The 15,637-nt window shown below is 62.7% G+C and overlaps 10 non-coding genes across 10 annotated transcripts; 4 read left to right on the top strand and 6 right to left on the bottom strand.

Moving 5' to 3' along the window:
- Positions 1 to 1,641: 1,641 nt before the first annotated feature.
- On the bottom strand, positions 1,642 to 1,713 carry TRNAE-CUC (transfer RNA glutamic acid (anticodon CUC)). Its single transcript has one exon. It is a non-coding gene; the product is annotated as a tRNA-Glu (tRNA).
- A 278-nt stretch (positions 1,714 to 1,991) lies between these two features.
- Positions 1,992 to 2,063, bottom strand: TRNAG-UCC (transfer RNA glycine (anticodon UCC)). The gene has a single exon. It is a non-coding gene; the product is annotated as a tRNA-Gly (tRNA).
- Positions 2,064 to 2,910: 847 nt separating this feature from the next.
- On the bottom strand, positions 2,911 to 2,982 carry TRNAD-GUC (transfer RNA aspartic acid (anticodon GUC)). The gene has a single exon. It is a non-coding gene; the product is annotated as a tRNA-Asp (tRNA).
- Positions 2,983 to 3,560: 578 nt separating this feature from the next.
- Positions 3,561 to 3,643, top strand: TRNAL-CAG (transfer RNA leucine (anticodon CAG)). Its single transcript has one exon. It is a non-coding gene; the product is annotated as a tRNA-Leu (tRNA).
- A 1,675-nt stretch (positions 3,644 to 5,318) lies between these two features.
- Positions 5,319 to 5,389, top strand: TRNAG-GCC (transfer RNA glycine (anticodon GCC)). Its single transcript has one exon. It is a non-coding gene; the product is annotated as a tRNA-Gly (tRNA).
- A 4,134-nt stretch (positions 5,390 to 9,523) lies between these two features.
- TRNAE-CUC (transfer RNA glutamic acid (anticodon CUC)) lies at positions 9,524 to 9,595 on the bottom strand. Its single transcript has one exon. It is a non-coding gene; the product is annotated as a tRNA-Glu (tRNA).
- Positions 9,596 to 9,873: 278 nt separating this feature from the next.
- On the bottom strand, positions 9,874 to 9,945 carry TRNAG-UCC (transfer RNA glycine (anticodon UCC)). Its single transcript has one exon. It is a non-coding gene; the product is annotated as a tRNA-Gly (tRNA).
- An 847-nt stretch (positions 9,946 to 10,792) lies between these two features.
- On the bottom strand, positions 10,793 to 10,864 carry TRNAD-GUC (transfer RNA aspartic acid (anticodon GUC)). The gene has a single exon. It is a non-coding gene; the product is annotated as a tRNA-Asp (tRNA).
- Positions 10,865 to 11,442: 578 nt separating this feature from the next.
- Positions 11,443 to 11,525, top strand: TRNAL-CAG (transfer RNA leucine (anticodon CAG)). The gene has a single exon. It is a non-coding gene; the product is annotated as a tRNA-Leu (tRNA).
- A 1,673-nt stretch (positions 11,526 to 13,198) lies between these two features.
- Positions 13,199 to 13,269, top strand: TRNAG-GCC (transfer RNA glycine (anticodon GCC)). The gene has a single exon. It is a non-coding gene; the product is annotated as a tRNA-Gly (tRNA).
- The last annotated feature ends 2,368 nt before the right edge of the window (positions 13,270 to 15,637 follow it).

The following is a 15,637-nucleotide window of genomic DNA, read 5'->3' as shown; positions in this document are numbered from 1 at the left end:
TTCTAGGTCTGTGAGTCTGTTTCTGTTTTGCACATAGATTCATTGGTAGTACTTTTTAGATTCCACATATCTTTGTGCTTCTCTGTCGGACCTACTTCACTAAGTGTAATATTCTCTGGGAGCATTCTTGTTGCGGCAAATGGCAATATTTCATTCTTTTTTATTAATGGCTGAGTAATATCCCATAGTACATATATACCACCTCTTCTTGTACTAGCCACCCGTTGACGGGCACTTGGGTTTTTTCCCGTGTCTTGGCTACTGCAAATAGTGCCGCTGTGAACGTGGAGGTGCTTGTGCCTTTTTGCACTCTTGTTTCGTCATTGCCGGGTACGTACCCAGGAGTGGGATTGCTGGATCATAGGGGACCTCTCCTTTGGCCTCTTTCAACCTCAACCCCTCCTCCCCCCACCCCCGCCGCCACACACACCTGAGACCGGATGGTTTCTCCCGATGAGAGGTGATGTATATGTCTCTGGGGCAGTAGAATGCCCCCACCCCATTCGGACCCCGCCTAGCCCCTGAGGCGCGCTCCGTTTCTGCTCTTCTCTTGCCTGCCTCCTACCCACCGCCCCCAGTCCCAACTCACTGGTTAGCCTGACCACCTTGCCGCACAGCACACCAGTCTGGCGCGCTCACCCGCCACCCCACCGCGAAGGGGTCCTCTCCCACCGTCTTCCTCGCCCCACAGCCCACTCACACACCCCGCCCTTCCCCCCAGCCTGCCGGCTCGGACCCCTCTCCCCGCCACCTTCCCCTTGTATCCCAGGCCCGACTGTCACATGTCCTGCCCGGAAGTCTCACTTCCGCCAGTGCTCCTCAGACGCACTCCTACTCCAGGCCCACCCCGGCCCCTGATCTGACCCACCCGTACACACGTGCCGGGCCAGGTGCTGCCACCACCCCCAAGCTTCTGCTGAGCCCCTGCCTGAGTGGCCAGCCGCTCTCCCGGGCCAGGTCCCCGCCAGCCCAACACCTCCCGCTCCTGCCCGCGCTCCACCCAGACACCCCAGGCCCTTCCTCGCACCTCCCAGCACGCGGCCCACCGCCGCCCTCTCTCCATGGGGTCCTTCTGCTCCGTTCCCTAACCCGCGTGGGGTGGCCACCGACCGCGGCCACAAACACCTTCATCCCACACTGTCAGCCACCCCCACGGCACCGGCAAGGGCGTTCAGGAAACCTGCTGCGGTGGTGCGAAGCACCCGTCTGCCCACCGGTGCTCCTTTCCACAGGGGATCCGGCTTTGTTAGAAGGCACCGCGTGTGACACCGCCGTCGCCGTCGGCGCTGCCGCCGCTGTCGCCGTGGGGGAAAAGCAGTGCTGATGGAGAGTCCAGACACAGGCGGGGGCGTTTGCTCGTGGCCACGGCCACGGCGGCGAGAGGCGCGGCCCCGGCCACTCGTGTTTGGGGCTGAGGCAAGCGTCCGAAAAGGAAGACACGGGACGTCGAAGGCCTCGAGTGGGCGCGCGCCAGTGCGGCCAAAAGGTTTGGCCGGGGAGGGAGGGTGGAGGTTGCCTGGCAGGGCTTGGGCTGGAGGTGCAGGGCACCGGGCGGCTCTTGTCGGGGCGCCGAGGCCGCGGAGCAAGCGTGGCCTAAAAGTGGGATGTGGACGGTGGGAGGTAGAGAGGCAGAAGAAAGGCTTCCCTGACCGGGAATCGAACCCGGGCCGCGGCGGTGAGAGCGCCGAATCCTAACCACTAGACCACCAGGGAGCGTCAGGCTCTACCACTGCTCCTGCTGGACCCATAGCACCCGCTCGGCGCCACCTTGGCGCCAAGACCCGGCCTTTCCAAGTCCAGCCACGCGCCGCCCCTGGCAATCCACGTGTCCTACCGTCCTTCCTGCTTGCAGCGCCCTCAGAACACTGCGCGCCTGCTTCTCGCACACACAAGAAAAGCCGCTGGGGCCAGCTAGCTCCCTGCTCCCAGCTCTCCCTCACAGGCCCCCGGCCGGCCGGCCGCCCGTGGAGCTCGGTAAAAGGTCAGCCCGCTGCGTTGGCCGGGAATCGAACCCGGGTCAACTGCTTGGAAGGCAGCTATGCTCACCACTATACCACCAACGCTGCACAGCCCGGGCCGCCCCGAGACGCCGGCACCGGGCTCGCCCGAGCGCACTCTCGTCGCCGCCGCCTTCTCCTCCTCCTCCTCCTCCTCCTCCTCCTCCTCCTCCTTCTCTTCCTCCTCCTACTCCCCTTTCTCTTCCTCGTCCTCCTCCTCGTCCTCCTCCTCCTCCTCCTCCTCAGCCGCCGCCGCCGCCGCAGCCGCCGCTTGGAGCAGCCCTGCCCCGACGCCCCGCCGGCCGGCAGCTCTGTGACGTCACAGGCGCCACCAAGGCTCCCCGGCGCCCCACCCGCGCCAGCCCTACGAAGCTGCCCTCGGCCACCGGCCCGACCGCCTCAGGGGGGCGCTCTCGCTGCCTTGCTGCTCCAGGGCCCTCCGCTCCACGCCGCGGCCCGCCCCCGCCCCCGGGGCACGCGTCTTCCAGCCCCCGGCTCGCCAAAGCCCTTCTCCACCGGGCGCTGGGCCAGGCCACTCCCCGCACCGACAGGGGGACGGCACTCATCCGCCTCCCACCCGTCCCGGCAGCTGTGCACCTATGCCGCTGTGCATAGCTGCGCAGCTGTGCGTCGCGACGCAAGGAGCCCCCTGAGACAGCCACTTGGGGCGGGCCGCAATGTCATCGGGCGCTTGTGGGGTCCAGAGGAGGCCGTCGCTCGGCCCTGGCGACTGAGCGCCCGGCGAGGAGGAAGGGCTGGGTGGCTGGAGGGGGGCGAGGGTGGGCAGGCTGGGCACGCGCTGGCGCCCTGCGCCTCGCTGGAGGGCGGAGGGCGGAGGGAGGAGAAGAAGGGCCCTTGGGAGCCAGGCGGCAGGACAGAGAGCGGCGCCAGCCACCAAAAGAGGGCGTGTTGCCTCCCCGTCGGGGAATCGAACCCCGGTCTCCCGCGTGACAGGCGGGGATACTCACCACTATACTAACGAGGACGGCGGCCACCGCCCCCGCGCCCGGCCGCTCTCGGGCTGCCTGCCGACGCCTCCCCCTGCCCTCCGGCCCCCTGCCCACCACGGGCGCCCGGCTCGTGCCCGACCCGACCCGACCCAACGCCACACCAACCGCGTCCTCCAAAGCAGCAGCCCCCGACCCCGACAGGGACCCGGACCCGCGTGGCCCTGAAAACTCCGAGTGCGCGCTGCCTACTGCCTCCGACGCGGGGATCGCGCCGGGTGGAGGGGGCCCGAGACGGAAAGCAAGGCTGCGAGGAGGGGGTGGGCGCGCGCCGGGCCATGGCCGGCGAGGAGACGCGCGGGTGGGGGTCGGCGGCAGGGGCTGGCCCGACGCGGCCCGGCTGCGTCCGGGGCCAGGGGTGGGCGAGGGCGCCACCGCGGCGCAGCCAGGCGCGTCGTCTGGCCGTGCTCCCCGTCGGCCGCCGCGCGCCCGTTCTGTCGCTCACCCAGACGGCCGCGCGCCTGGCGCGGAGCACCGCGCCCCGCCAAGGGCACCGGGGTTCGCGTCGCGTCGGGTCCCAGCCAGCCCAGCGGCCACGCGCACGCCCAGGCCCGCCGTCAGGATGGCCGAGCGGTCTAAGGCGCTGCGTTCAGGTCGCAGTCTCCCCTGGAGGCGTGGGTTCGAATCCCACTCCTGACAAGCCAGCCTTTTGGCCCGCCCGACAAACGCACCCCGGCCCTATGGCAGCGCTTTACTGCCTTCCAGTCCGTTCGCGCCCTGCACTCTTGCGGCCTCTCCAAACTCCGGCCCGGACATCCACGCCTCTCAGACGCGGGACCTTCTCAGCCACGGCCGCGGGCCTGGCAGAAACGGCGCACTAGGAACCCTCCGGCGACTGGCTTTCCGGACAAACGCCCTCCCCAGGGGCCAGCTCCTAAGCCCCCTCCTACCTGCACCCCCACCAGAAAAACCTTCAGTCCTTCGCAGCCCATCTTTCCTCACCTGCTTGCGGCTGCTGCTGCTGCTGCTGGTTTTCCTGCCTGCCTGCCTGCCTGCCTGCCTGCCTGCCTGCCTTCGTCCCTCCCTCCCACTCCCACTCCCACGCTCCACCCCGCCCCCCACCGCCACACGCAGAACGGCCGCGTGTGGAAAGCCCGTCCACGCCTGGCCCGCCCTCCGACTTCGGCCCGGTGAACAGCGGACTCGCTCTCACAGCCTTTCTTCCACTTCCGCCACCAGCAGCTCTCCCTCTTTCCAACATCCTGTCCTTCCCGCCAGCCCCAACGGCCCGCCTGCCCATTCCATTCCCTCCACAGCCACACCGTCTTGCCGGCCTGTGGTGCGTGCCCTCGGTGCTTTTTCGCCTTGGGACCTTGGCCGGACCACACCTGCCTACCTGCCTGCCTGCCTGCCTGCCTGCCTGCCTGCCTGCCGGGCCGCGTGCAGCCCAGCCTCCTGCTGGCCAGCCAACAGGGGGCCCTCCCTGCACGGGGCCTGGCGCAGGAGTCGCTCCCGGGAACGGTGCTCCAGTGAGTAGTGAGCGGAAGCCCTGGATGCCCTGTCACCCACCACAGACGTCCGGCCCCCAGCCCGGGCCACCCACCTCGGCGCCACAGCGCAAGTCCCTCGGGGAAGCCGCTGCTCCGGCCGGACCCAACCACACCCTGGCGCGCTCCCTCCCTCACCGGGCTGTCCGCGAGCCAGCAGCCAGTCTGCCCAAGTGCTTCTCCTCACAACCAACGCAGCAGAGCGGGACCCCGCGGGAGAGGGGTGGGCCAGAGCGCAGAAGCGAGGCTCAGACACCTTTGGTCTTGTGGCCTGAGCGCCGCTCGGCGACGGCGGCGGCGGCGGCGGCGGCGGCGGCGGCGGTGCCCGGTGTCCATCTCCCACGCTCGCGGTCCCTGCACAGCCCCGAGCTCCGATCCCTGCCCCCGCCCGCCCTCGCACGCCCCGCACCAGCAAGAAAGCCAGCCGCCAGAGGGGCTGTGCGTCGGGGCCGGGCGGCTGCTGAGAGGAACGTCGGCGCTCAGCCGCAGCGGCCACGCCTCGCCTGCCCTGACTGGGATTCGGGCGCGGGCCAGGCCGCTTCGGCTCCTGGCTTCCTCTGGCGACACCGACAGTCTCGCGGCGGCCGTGGACGGCAGAGAAAGCGCGGGACGGGCCGAGCACGCCTGCGTCCCTCCGTCCCTCGTCCCTCGGTGCTTCCGACCGCCTCGCGCCCTGGGGTCGCCAGCGTGCCCGGAGCCTCTCATTCAGGTGGCCCGTCGGCCTCCTGCTCAAATGGAGCACATGCCCACGGGGCGAGCAGTGACCAGGGTCCGGCGGTTGGCGGCGAGCGCCGCTGGGGCAGCGCCGGGCGCCGGCGGCCATCGGTGCATGGGTGGTTCAGTGGTAGAATTCTCGCCTGCCACGCGGGAGGCCCGGGTTCGATTCCCGGCCCATGCAGCCGCAGCGTCCCCTTTTGGTTCCCGCAGCCCCACAGCGGAGCTGGGCTTCCCCGCTGCCACACTCAAGGCACCGGTCCTGCAACAGCTCGCTCACCACCGCACCTTCCGGCCCCTGTCCTTCCCACGCAGACGCCCCCACCCCACACACACCCGGGAGCCACGCCTCCAGGACCTGACACCTTGCGGGCTCAGCCACTCTTACGCCCAGACCCCTTCCTTGTCCTTGCTCTCGTCCTTACCCCGACCCCGCTTGTGTCACGCTTCTCGCTGTAAGGAACACCCCACACTGGCACCCGCACAGCCCAACCTCTTCACCTTTCGCCACGTTTCCAAGCTCTCTGCCTCACTCTGCCCGCACTGCGAAAGTTATACTATGTTTGCACAACCAGGAGCAAGGAAGTTGCCACCTCTGGGAGTGATACATCCCATTTTCCTGGAGAGTCCCCAAAGCGTCCACTTGCACGAGGAGTTCAAAAAGAAGTCCACACTATCATCGCAGACTGCACTCTAGATTCATGTTCTGACCCTCGACAGAAATACGTTTCCAACACCGGCCCGCTCCTCCACCACTACTGCCACCACCACCATCAGCACGACAAACACCACCCCCTCCCCTGAACCTCTGCTCCCACCAACAGCGTCAGCCCTCGGGACAGCACCACCGGCACCACCACCTCAGCCTCCACCCTACTCCCACAGACACCCCCATCCCACCCCCTATCTCCCCACTTTTCCCCCGATCCTTTCCAAATCCTACGTTGTCAAGGATCCTGCCCTTGCCTCTGTCCCGTTGCCCTCCTTTTTTCCCCCTTCGTCTTCGTCTCCTTTTCGTAGCAGTACGGTTGATTTACAATACTGGGTTACTTTCAGGTGTACAGCCAAGTGATTCAGTTATATGTCCTTTTCCAGGTTATTTTCCATTATACGTTATCACGACATATGAATACAGTTCCCTGTGCTGTACGGCAAATCCTTGTTGCTTCTGTGCTTTATGTATAGTATTTCCCCTCTGTTAATCGCAGCTCCGGATTCTTCCCTGCCCTACACTTTCCCCTTGGGTAACGAACAGTGTGTTTTCCATGTCTGTGAGTCCGTTGCTCTTTGGCACATACATCCGTTTGTAGTACGGTTTAGATTCCACATATCTTTGTGCTTCTCTGCCTGACTTACGTCGCTAAGTGGAGTATACTCTAGGTCCATCCTTATCGGTGCAAATGGCAATATCTCACTCTTTTGTATGGCTGAGTAATATTCCACAGTACATACGTACCACGTCTTCCTGTGCCAGCCATCGGTTGATGGGCACTTGGGTTTTGTCCATGTCTTGGCTGTGGCCCGTAGTGCTGCTGTGAACGTGGGGGTGCATGGATCTCTGCAAATGACAGTTTCTCTCCTTTGCCGATGTGTACCCACGATGGGGAGGGCTGGATCATATGGGAGCTCGTATTCCACCTATTTATTTAGTGTGTTGTTTTTATTTATGCATTTAATATTTACTTATTCATTTACTTATAAGAACTAGTAGCTGTAATTTTGGAAGAAAAGTTGATTAACGATATTGAGTTAGTTTCAGGTGCACAGCAAAGCGGATACTGTCTTCCATGTCTAATATTGTTTCAGATTGCTTTCCATTACAGTTTACTACAGGATATTGAATATCATTCCCGGTGTTATTCTGGAAATCCTTGTTGCTTATGTCTTTTATATGAAGTACGGTGTATCTGTTCATCGCAGCTCCTAATTTATGCCTCCACCCCTCCCGTTCTCCTCGGGGAACCATCAGTGTGTTTCCTATGTCTGTGAGTCTGTTTCTCTTTTGCACATACCTTCTTTTCTATTATGTTTTAGATTCCACGTATGTTTGTGCTTCTCTGTCAGACTTACTTCGCTAAGTGTAATGTTCTCTAGGACCATCCTTATTGTGGCAAATGGCAATATTTCGTTTTCTGAAATGGCTGAGTAATATTCCACAGTACATATATACCGCATCTTTTCCTGTCAGCCAACTGTTGACGGGCACATGGGTTTTTTCTATGTCTTGGCTGCGGCACACAGTGCTGCTGCAAACACGGGGGTGCGTGGATCTCTTCAAACAACAGTTTTTCTCTTTGGCGGATGTGTACCCACGACGGGGATTGCTGGATCATCTGATGGCTCATGTTTCTCCTGTTTATTTTGGTCGTTGTTTTTATTTATTTACTTACTTACTTACTTATAAGTACTAGTACTCGTGGTTTAAGAAGAAGAGTTGATTAACAATATTGAGTTAGTTTCAGGTGTACAGCAAGGGGGATACTGTTTTCCATGTCTAATATTGTTTCAGATTGATTTCCACTACAGGTTATTGCAGGATATTGACTATCACTCCCTGCGTTATTCTGGAAATCCTTGTTGCTTATCTCCTTTATATGAAGTACTGTGTATCTGTTCATCGAGCTCCTAATTTATCCCTCCACCCCTCCTTTTTACCTCGGGTAACCATCACTGTGTCTTCTAGGTCTGTGAGTCTGTTTCTGTTTTGCACATAGATTCATTGGTAGTACTTTTTAGATTCCACATATCTTTGTGCTTCTCTGTCGGACCTACTTCACTAAGTGTAATATTCTCTGGGAGCATTCTTGTTGCGGCAAATGGCAATATTTCATTCTTTTTTATTAATGGCTGAGTAATATCCCATAGTACATATATACCACCTCTTCTTGTACTAGCCACCCGTTGACGGGCACTTGGGTTTTTTCCCGTGTCTTGGCTACTGCAAATAGTGCCGCTGTGAACGTGGAGGTGCTTGTGCCTTTTTGCACTCTTGTTTCGTCATTGCCGGGTACGTACCCAGGAGTGGGATTGCTGGATCATAGGGGACCTCTCCTTTGGCCTCTTTCAACCTCAACCCCTCCTCCCCCCACCCCCGCCGCCACACACACCTGAGACCGGATGGTTTCTCCCGATGAGAGGTGATGTATATGTCTCTGGGGCAGTAGAATGCCCCCACCCCATTCGGACCCCGCCTAGCCCCTGAGGCGCGCTCTGTTTCTGCTCTTCTCTTGCCTGCCTCCTACCCACCGCCCCCAGTCCCAACCCACTGGTTAGCCTGACCACCTTGCCGCACAGCACACCAGTCTGGCGCGCTCACCCGCCACCCCACCGCGAAGGGGTCCTCTCCCACCGTCTTCCTCGCCCCACAGCCCACTCACACACCCCGCCCTTCCCCCCAGCCTGCCGGCTCGGACCCCTCTCCCCGCCACCTTCCCCTTGTATCCCAGGCCCGACTGTCACATGTCCTGCCCGGAAGTCTCACTTCCGCCAGTGCTCCTCAGACGCACTCCTACTCCAGGCCCACCCCGGCCCCTGATCTGACCCACCCGTACACACGTGCCGGGCCAGGTGCTGCCACCACCCCCAAGCTTCTGCTGAGCCCCTGCCTGAGTGGCCAGCCGCTCTCCCGGGCCAGGTCCCCGCCAGCCCAACACCTCCCGCTCCTGCCCGCGCTCCACCCAGACACCCCAGGCCCTTCCTCGCACCTCCCAGCACGCGGCCCACCGCCGCCCTCTCTCCATGGGGTCCTTCTGCTCCGTTCCCTAACCCGCGTGGGGTGGCCACCGACCGCGGCCACAAACACCTTCATCCCACACTGTCAGCCACCCCCACGGCACCGGCAAGGGCATTCAGGAAACCTGCTGCGGTGGTGCGAAGCACCCGTCTGCCCACCGGTGCTCCTTTCCACAGGGGATCCGGCTTTGTTAGAAGGCACCGCGTGTGACACCGCCGTCGCCGTCGGCGCTGCCGCCGCTGTCGCCGTGGGGGAAAAGCAGTGCTGATGGAGAGTCCAGACACAGGCGGGGGCGTTTGCTCGTGGCCACGGCCACGGCGGCGAGAGGCGCGGCCCCGGCCACTCGTGTTTGGGGCTGAGGCAAGCGTCCGAAAAGGAAGACACGGGACGTCGAAGGCCTCGAGTGGGCGCGCGCCAGTGCGGCCAAAAGGTTTGGCCGGGGAGGGAGGGTGGAGGTTGCCTGGCAGGGCTTGGGCTGGAGGTGCAGGGCACCGGGCGGCTCTTGTCGGGGCGCCGAGGCCGCGGAGCAAGCGTGGCCTAAAAGTGGGATGTGGACGGTGGGAGGTAGAGAGGCAGAAGAAAGGCTTCCCTGACCGGGAATCGAACCCGGGCCGCGGCGGTGAGAGCGCCGAATCCTAACCACTAGACCACCAGGGAGCGTCAGGCTCTACCACTGCTCCTGCTGGACCCATAGCACCCGCTCGGCGCCACCTTGGCGCCAAGACCCGGCCTTTCCAAGTCCAGCCACGCGCCGCCCCTGGCAATCCACGTGTCCTACCGTCCTTCCTGCTTGCAGCGCCCTCAGAACACTGCGCGCCTGCTTCTCGCACACACAAGAAAAGCCGCTGGGGCCAGCTAGCTCCCTGCTCCCAGCTCTCCCTCACAGGCCCCCGGCCGGCCGGCCGCCCGTGGAGCTCGGTAAAAGGTCAGCCCGCTGCGTTGGCCGGGAATCGAACCCGGGTCAACTGCTTGGAAGGCAGCTATGCTCACCACTATACCACCAACGCTGCACAGCCTGGGCCGCCCCGAGACGCCGGCACCGGGCTCGCCCGAGCGCACTCTCGTCGCCGCCGCCTTCTCCTCCTCCTCCTCCTCCTCCTCCTCCTCCTCCTCCTTCTCTTCCTCCTCCTACTCCCCTTTCTCTTCCTCGTCCTCCTCCTCGTCCTCCTCCTCCTCCTCCTCCTCAGCCGCCGCCGCCGCCGCAGCCGCCGCTTGGAGCAGCCCTGCCCCGACGCCCCGCCGGCCGGCAGCTCTGTGACGTCACAGGCGCCACCAAGGCTCCCCGGCGCCCCACCCGCGCCAGCCCTACGAAGCTGCCCTCGGCCACCGGCCCGACCGCCTCAGGGGGGCGCTCTCGCTGCCTTGCTGCTCCAGGGCCCTCCGCTCCACGCCGCGGCCCGCCCCCGCCCCCGGGGCACGCGTCTTCCAGCCCCCGGCTCGCCAAAGCCCTTCTCCACCGGGCGCTGGGCCAGGCCACTCCCCGCACCGACAGGGGGACGGCACTCATCCGCCTCCCACCCGTCCCGGCAGCTGTGCACCTATGCCGCTGTGCATAGCTGCGCAGCTGTGCGTCGCGACGCAAGGAGCCCCCTGAGACAGCCACTTGGGGCGGGCCGCAATGTCATCGGGCGCTTGTGGGGTCCAGAGGAGGCCGTCGCTCGGCCCTGGCGACTGAGCGCCCGGCGAGGAGGAAGGGCTGGGTGGCTGGAGGGGGGCGAGGGTGGGCAGGCTGGGCACGCGCTGGCGCCCTGCGCCTCGCTGGAGGGCGGAGGGCGGAGGGAGGAGAAGAAGGGCCCTTGGGAGCCAGGCGGCAGGACAGAGAGCGGCGCCAGCCACCAAAAGAGGGCGTGTTGCCTCCCCGTCGGGGAATCGAACCCCGGTCTCCCGCGTGACAGGCGGGGATACTCACCACTATACTAACGAGGACGGCGGCCACCGCCCCCGCGCCCGGCCGCTCTCGGGCTGCCTGCCGACGCCTCCCCCTGCCCTCCGGCCCCCTGCCCACCACGGGCGCCCGGCTCGTGCCCGACCCGACCCGACCCAACGCCACACCAACCGCGTCCTCCAAAGCAGCAGCCCCCGACCCCGACAGGGACCCGGACCCGCGTGGCCCTGAAAACTCCGAGTGCGCGCTGCCTACTGCCTCCGACGCGGGGATCGCGCCGGGTGGAGGGGGCCCGAGACGGAAAGCAAGGCTGCGAGGAGGGGGTGGGCGCGCGCCGGGCCATGGCCGGCGAGGAGACGCGCGGGTGGGGGTCGGCGGCAGGGGCTGGCCCGACGCGGCCCGGCTGCGTCCGGGGCCAGGGGTGGGCGAGGGCGCCACCGCGGCGCAGCCAGGCGCGTCGTCTGGCCGTGCTCCCCGTCGGCCGCCGCGCGCCCGTTCTGTCGCTCACCCAGACGGCCGCGCGCCTGGCGCGGAGCACCGCGCCCCGCCAAGGGCACCGGGGTTCGCGTCGCGTCGGGTCCCAGCCAGCCCAGCGGCCACGCGCACGCCCAGGCCCGCCGTCAGGATGGCCGAGCGGTCTAAGGCGCTGCGTTCAGGTCGCAGTCTCCCCTGGAGGCGTGGGTTCGAATCCCACTCCTGACAAGCCAGCCTTTTGGCCCGCCCGACAAACGCACCCGGCCCTATGGCAGCGCTTTACTGCCTTCCAGTCCGTTCGCGCCCTGCACTCTTGCGGCCTCTCCAAACTCCGGCCCGGACATCCACGCCTCTCAGACGCGGGACCTTCTCAGCCACGGCCGCGGGCCTGGCAGAAACGGCGCACTAGGAACCCTCCGGCGACTGGCTTTCCGGACAAACGCCCTCCCCAGGGGCCAGCTCCTAAGCCCCCTCCTACCTGCACCCCCACCAGAAAAACCTTCAGTCCTTCGCAGCCCATCTTTCCTCACCTGCTTGCGGCTGCTGCTGCTGCTGCTGGTTTTCCTGCCTGCCTGCCTGCCTGCCTGCCTGCCTGCCTGCCTTCGTCCCTCCCTCCCACTCCCACTCCCACGCTCCACCCCGCCCCCACCGCCACACGCAGAACGGCCGCGTGTGGAAAGCCCGTCCACGCCTGGCCCGCCCTCCGACTTCGGCCCGGTGAACAGCGGACTCGCTCTCACAGCCTTTCTTCCACTTCCGCCACCAGCAGCTCTCCCTCTTTCCAACATCCTGTCCTTCCCGCCAGCCCCAACGGCCCGCCTGCCCATTCCATTCCCTCCACAGCCACACCGTCTTGCCGGCCTGTGGTGCGTGCCCTCGGTGCTTTTTCGCCTTGGGACCTTGGCCGGACCACACCTGCCTACCTGCCTGCCTGCCTGCCTGCCTGCCTGCCTGCCTGCCGGGCCGCGTGCAGCCCAGCCTCCTGCTGGCCAGCCAACAGGGGGCCCTCCCTGCACGGGGCCTGGCGCAGGAGTCGCTCCCGGGAACGGTGCTCCAGTGAGTAGTGAGCGGAAGCCCTGGATGCCCTGTCACCCACCACAGACGTCCGGCCCCCAGCCCGGGCCACCCACCTCGGCGCCACAGCGCAAGTCCCTCGGGGAAGCCGCTGCTCCGGCCGGACCCAACCACACCCTGGCGCGCTCCCTCCCTCACCGGGCTGTCCGCGAGCCAGCAGCCAGTCTGCCCAAGTGCTTCTCCTCACAACCAACGCAGCAGAGCGGGACCCCGCGGGAGAGGGGTGGGCCAGAGCGCAGAAGCGAGGCTCAGACACCTTTGGTCTTGTGGCCTGAGCGCCGCTCGGCGACGGCGGCGGCGGCGGCGGCGGCGGCGGCGGCGGTGCCCGGTGTCCATCTCCCACGCTCGCGGTCCCTGCACAGCCCCGAGCTCCGATCCCTGCCCCCGCCCGCCCTCGCACGCCCCGCACCAGCAAGAAAGCCAGCCGCCAGAGGGGCTGTGCGTCGGGGCCGGGCGGCTGCTGAGAGGAACGTCGGCGCTCAGCCGCAGCGGCCACGCCTCGCCTGCCCTGACTGGGATTCGGGCGCGGGCCAGGCCGCTTCGGCTCCTGGCTTCCTCTGGCGACACCGACAGTCTCGCGGCGGCCGTGGACGGCAGAGAAAGCGCGGGACGGGCCGAGCACGCCTGCGTCCCTCCGTCCCTCGTCCCTCGGTGCTTCCGACCGCCTCGCGCCCTGGGGTCGCCAGCGTGCCCGGAGCCTCTCATTCAGGTGGCCCGTCGGCCTCCTGCTCAAATGGAGCACATGCCCACGGGGCGAGCAGTGACCAGGGTCCGGCGGTTGGCGGCGAGCGCCGCTGGGGCAGTGCCGGGCGCCGGCGGCCATCGGTGCATGGGTGGTTCAGTGGTAGAATTCTCGCCTGCCACGCGGGAGGCCCGGGTTCGATTCCCGGCCCATGCAGCCGCAGCGTCCCCTTTTGGTTCCCGCAGCCCCACAGCGGAGCTGGGCTTCCCCGCTGCCACACTCAAGGCACCGGTCCTGCAACAGCTCGCTCACCACCGCACCTTCCGGCCCCTGTCCTTCCCACGCAGACGCCCCCACCCCACACACACCCGGGAGCCACGCCTCCAGGACCTGACACCTTGCGGGCTCAGCCACTCTTACGCCCAGACCCCTTCCTTGTCCTTGCTCTCGTCCTTACCCCGACCCCGCTTGTGTCACGCTTCTCGCTGTAAGGAACACCCCACACTGGCACCCGCACAGCCCAACCTCTTCACCTTTCGCCACGTTTCCAAGCTCTCTGCCTCACTCTGCCCGCACTGCGAAAGTTATACTATGTTTGCACAACCAGGAGCAAGGAAGTTGCCACCTCTGGGAGTGATACATCCCATTTTCCTGGAGAGTCCCCAAAGCGTCCACTTGCACGAGGAGTTCAAAAAGAAGTCCACACTATCATCGCAGACTGCACTCTAGATTCATGTTCTGACCCTCGACAGAAATACGTTTCCAACACCGGCCCGCTCCTCCACCACTACTGCCACCACCACCATCAGCACGACAAACACCACCCCCTCCCCTGAACCTCTGCTCCCACCAACAGCGTCAGCCCTCGGGACAGCACCACCGGCACCACCACCTCAGCCTCCACCCTACTCCCACAGACACCCCCATCCCACCCCCTATCTCCCCACTTTTCCCCCGATCCTTTCCAAATCCTACGTTGTCAAGGATCCTGCCCTTGCCTCTGTCCCGTTGCCCTCCTTTTTTCCCCCTTCGTCTTCGTCTCCTTTTCGTAGCAGTACGGTTGATTTACAATACTGGGTTACTTTCAGGTGTACAGCCAAGTGATTCAGTTATATGTCCTTTTCCAGGTTATTTTCCATTATACGTTATCACGACATATGAATACAGTTCCCTGTGCTGTACGGCAAATCCTTGTTGCTTCTGTGCTTTATGTATAGTATTTCCCCTCTGTTAATCGCAGCTCCGGATTCTTCCCTGCCCTACACTTTCCCCTTGGGTAACGAACAGTGTGTTTTCCATGTCTGTGAGTCCGTTGCTCTTTGGCACATACATCCGTTTGTAGTACGGTTTAGATTCCACATATCTTTGTGCTTCTCTGCCTGACTTACGTCGCTAAGTGGAGTATACTCTAGGTCCATCCTTATCGGTGCAAATGGCAATATCTCACTCTTTTGTATGGCTGAGTAATATTCCACAGTACATACGTACCACGTCTTCCTGTGCCAGCCATCGGTTGATGGGCACTTGGGTTTTGTCCATGTCTTGGCTGTGGCCCGTAGTGCTGCTGTGAACGTGGGGGTGCATGGATCTCTGCAAATGACAGTTTCTCTCCTTTGCCGATGTGTACCCACGATGGGGAGGGCTGGATCATATGGGAGCTCGTATTCCACCTATTTATTTAGTGTGTTGTTTTTATTTATGCATTTAATATTTACTTATTCATTTACTTATAAGAACTAGTAGCTGTAATTTTGGAAGAAAAGTTGATTAACGATATTGAGTTAGTTTCAGGTGCACAGCAAAGCGGATACTGTCTTCCATGTCTAATATTGTTTCAGATTGCTTTCCATTACAGTTTACTACAGGATATTGAATATCATTCCCGGTGTTATTCTGGAAATCCTTGTTGCTTATGTCTTTTATATGAAGTACGGTGTATCTGTTCATCGCAGCTCCTAATTTATGCCTCCACCCCTCCCGTTCTCCTCGGGGAACCATCAGTGTGTTTCCTATGTCTGTGAGTCTGTTTCTCTTTTGCACATACCTTCTTTTCTATTATGTTTTAGATTCCACGTATGTTTGTGCTTCTCTGTCAGACTTACTTCGCTAAGTGTAATGTTCTCTAGGACCATCCTTATTGTGGCAAATGGCAATATTTCGTTTTCTGAAATGGCTGAGTAATATTCCACAGTACATATATACCGCATCTTTTCCTGTCAGCCAACTGTTGACGGGCACATGGGTTTTTTCTATGTCTTGGCTGCGGCACACAGTGCTGCTGCAAACACGGGGGTGCGTGGATCTCTTCAAACAACAGTTTTTCTCTTTGGCGGATGTGTACCCACGACGGGGATTGCTGGATCATCTGATGGCTCATGTTTCTCCTGTTTATTTTGGTCGTTGTTTTTATTTATTTACTTACTTACTTACTTATAAGTACTAGTACTCGTGGTTTAAGAAGAAGAGTTGATTAACAATATTGAGTTAGTTTCAGGTGTACAGCAAGGGGGATACTGTTTTCCATGTCTAATATTGTTTCAGATTGATTTCCACTACAGGTTATTGCAGGATATTGACTATCACT

Source organism: Eubalaena glacialis, unplaced genomic scaffold (assembly GCF_028564815.1).
Source record: "Eubalaena glacialis isolate mEubGla1 unplaced genomic scaffold, mEubGla1.1.hap2.+ XY scaffold_456, whole genome shotgun sequence".
In the NCBI taxonomy this organism is placed as follows: domain Eukaryota; kingdom Metazoa; phylum Chordata; class Mammalia; order Artiodactyla; family Balaenidae; genus Eubalaena; species Eubalaena glacialis.
Note: the sequence above shows the minus strand (reverse complement) of the source record. Positions and strands in the feature narration are given on the sequence as shown.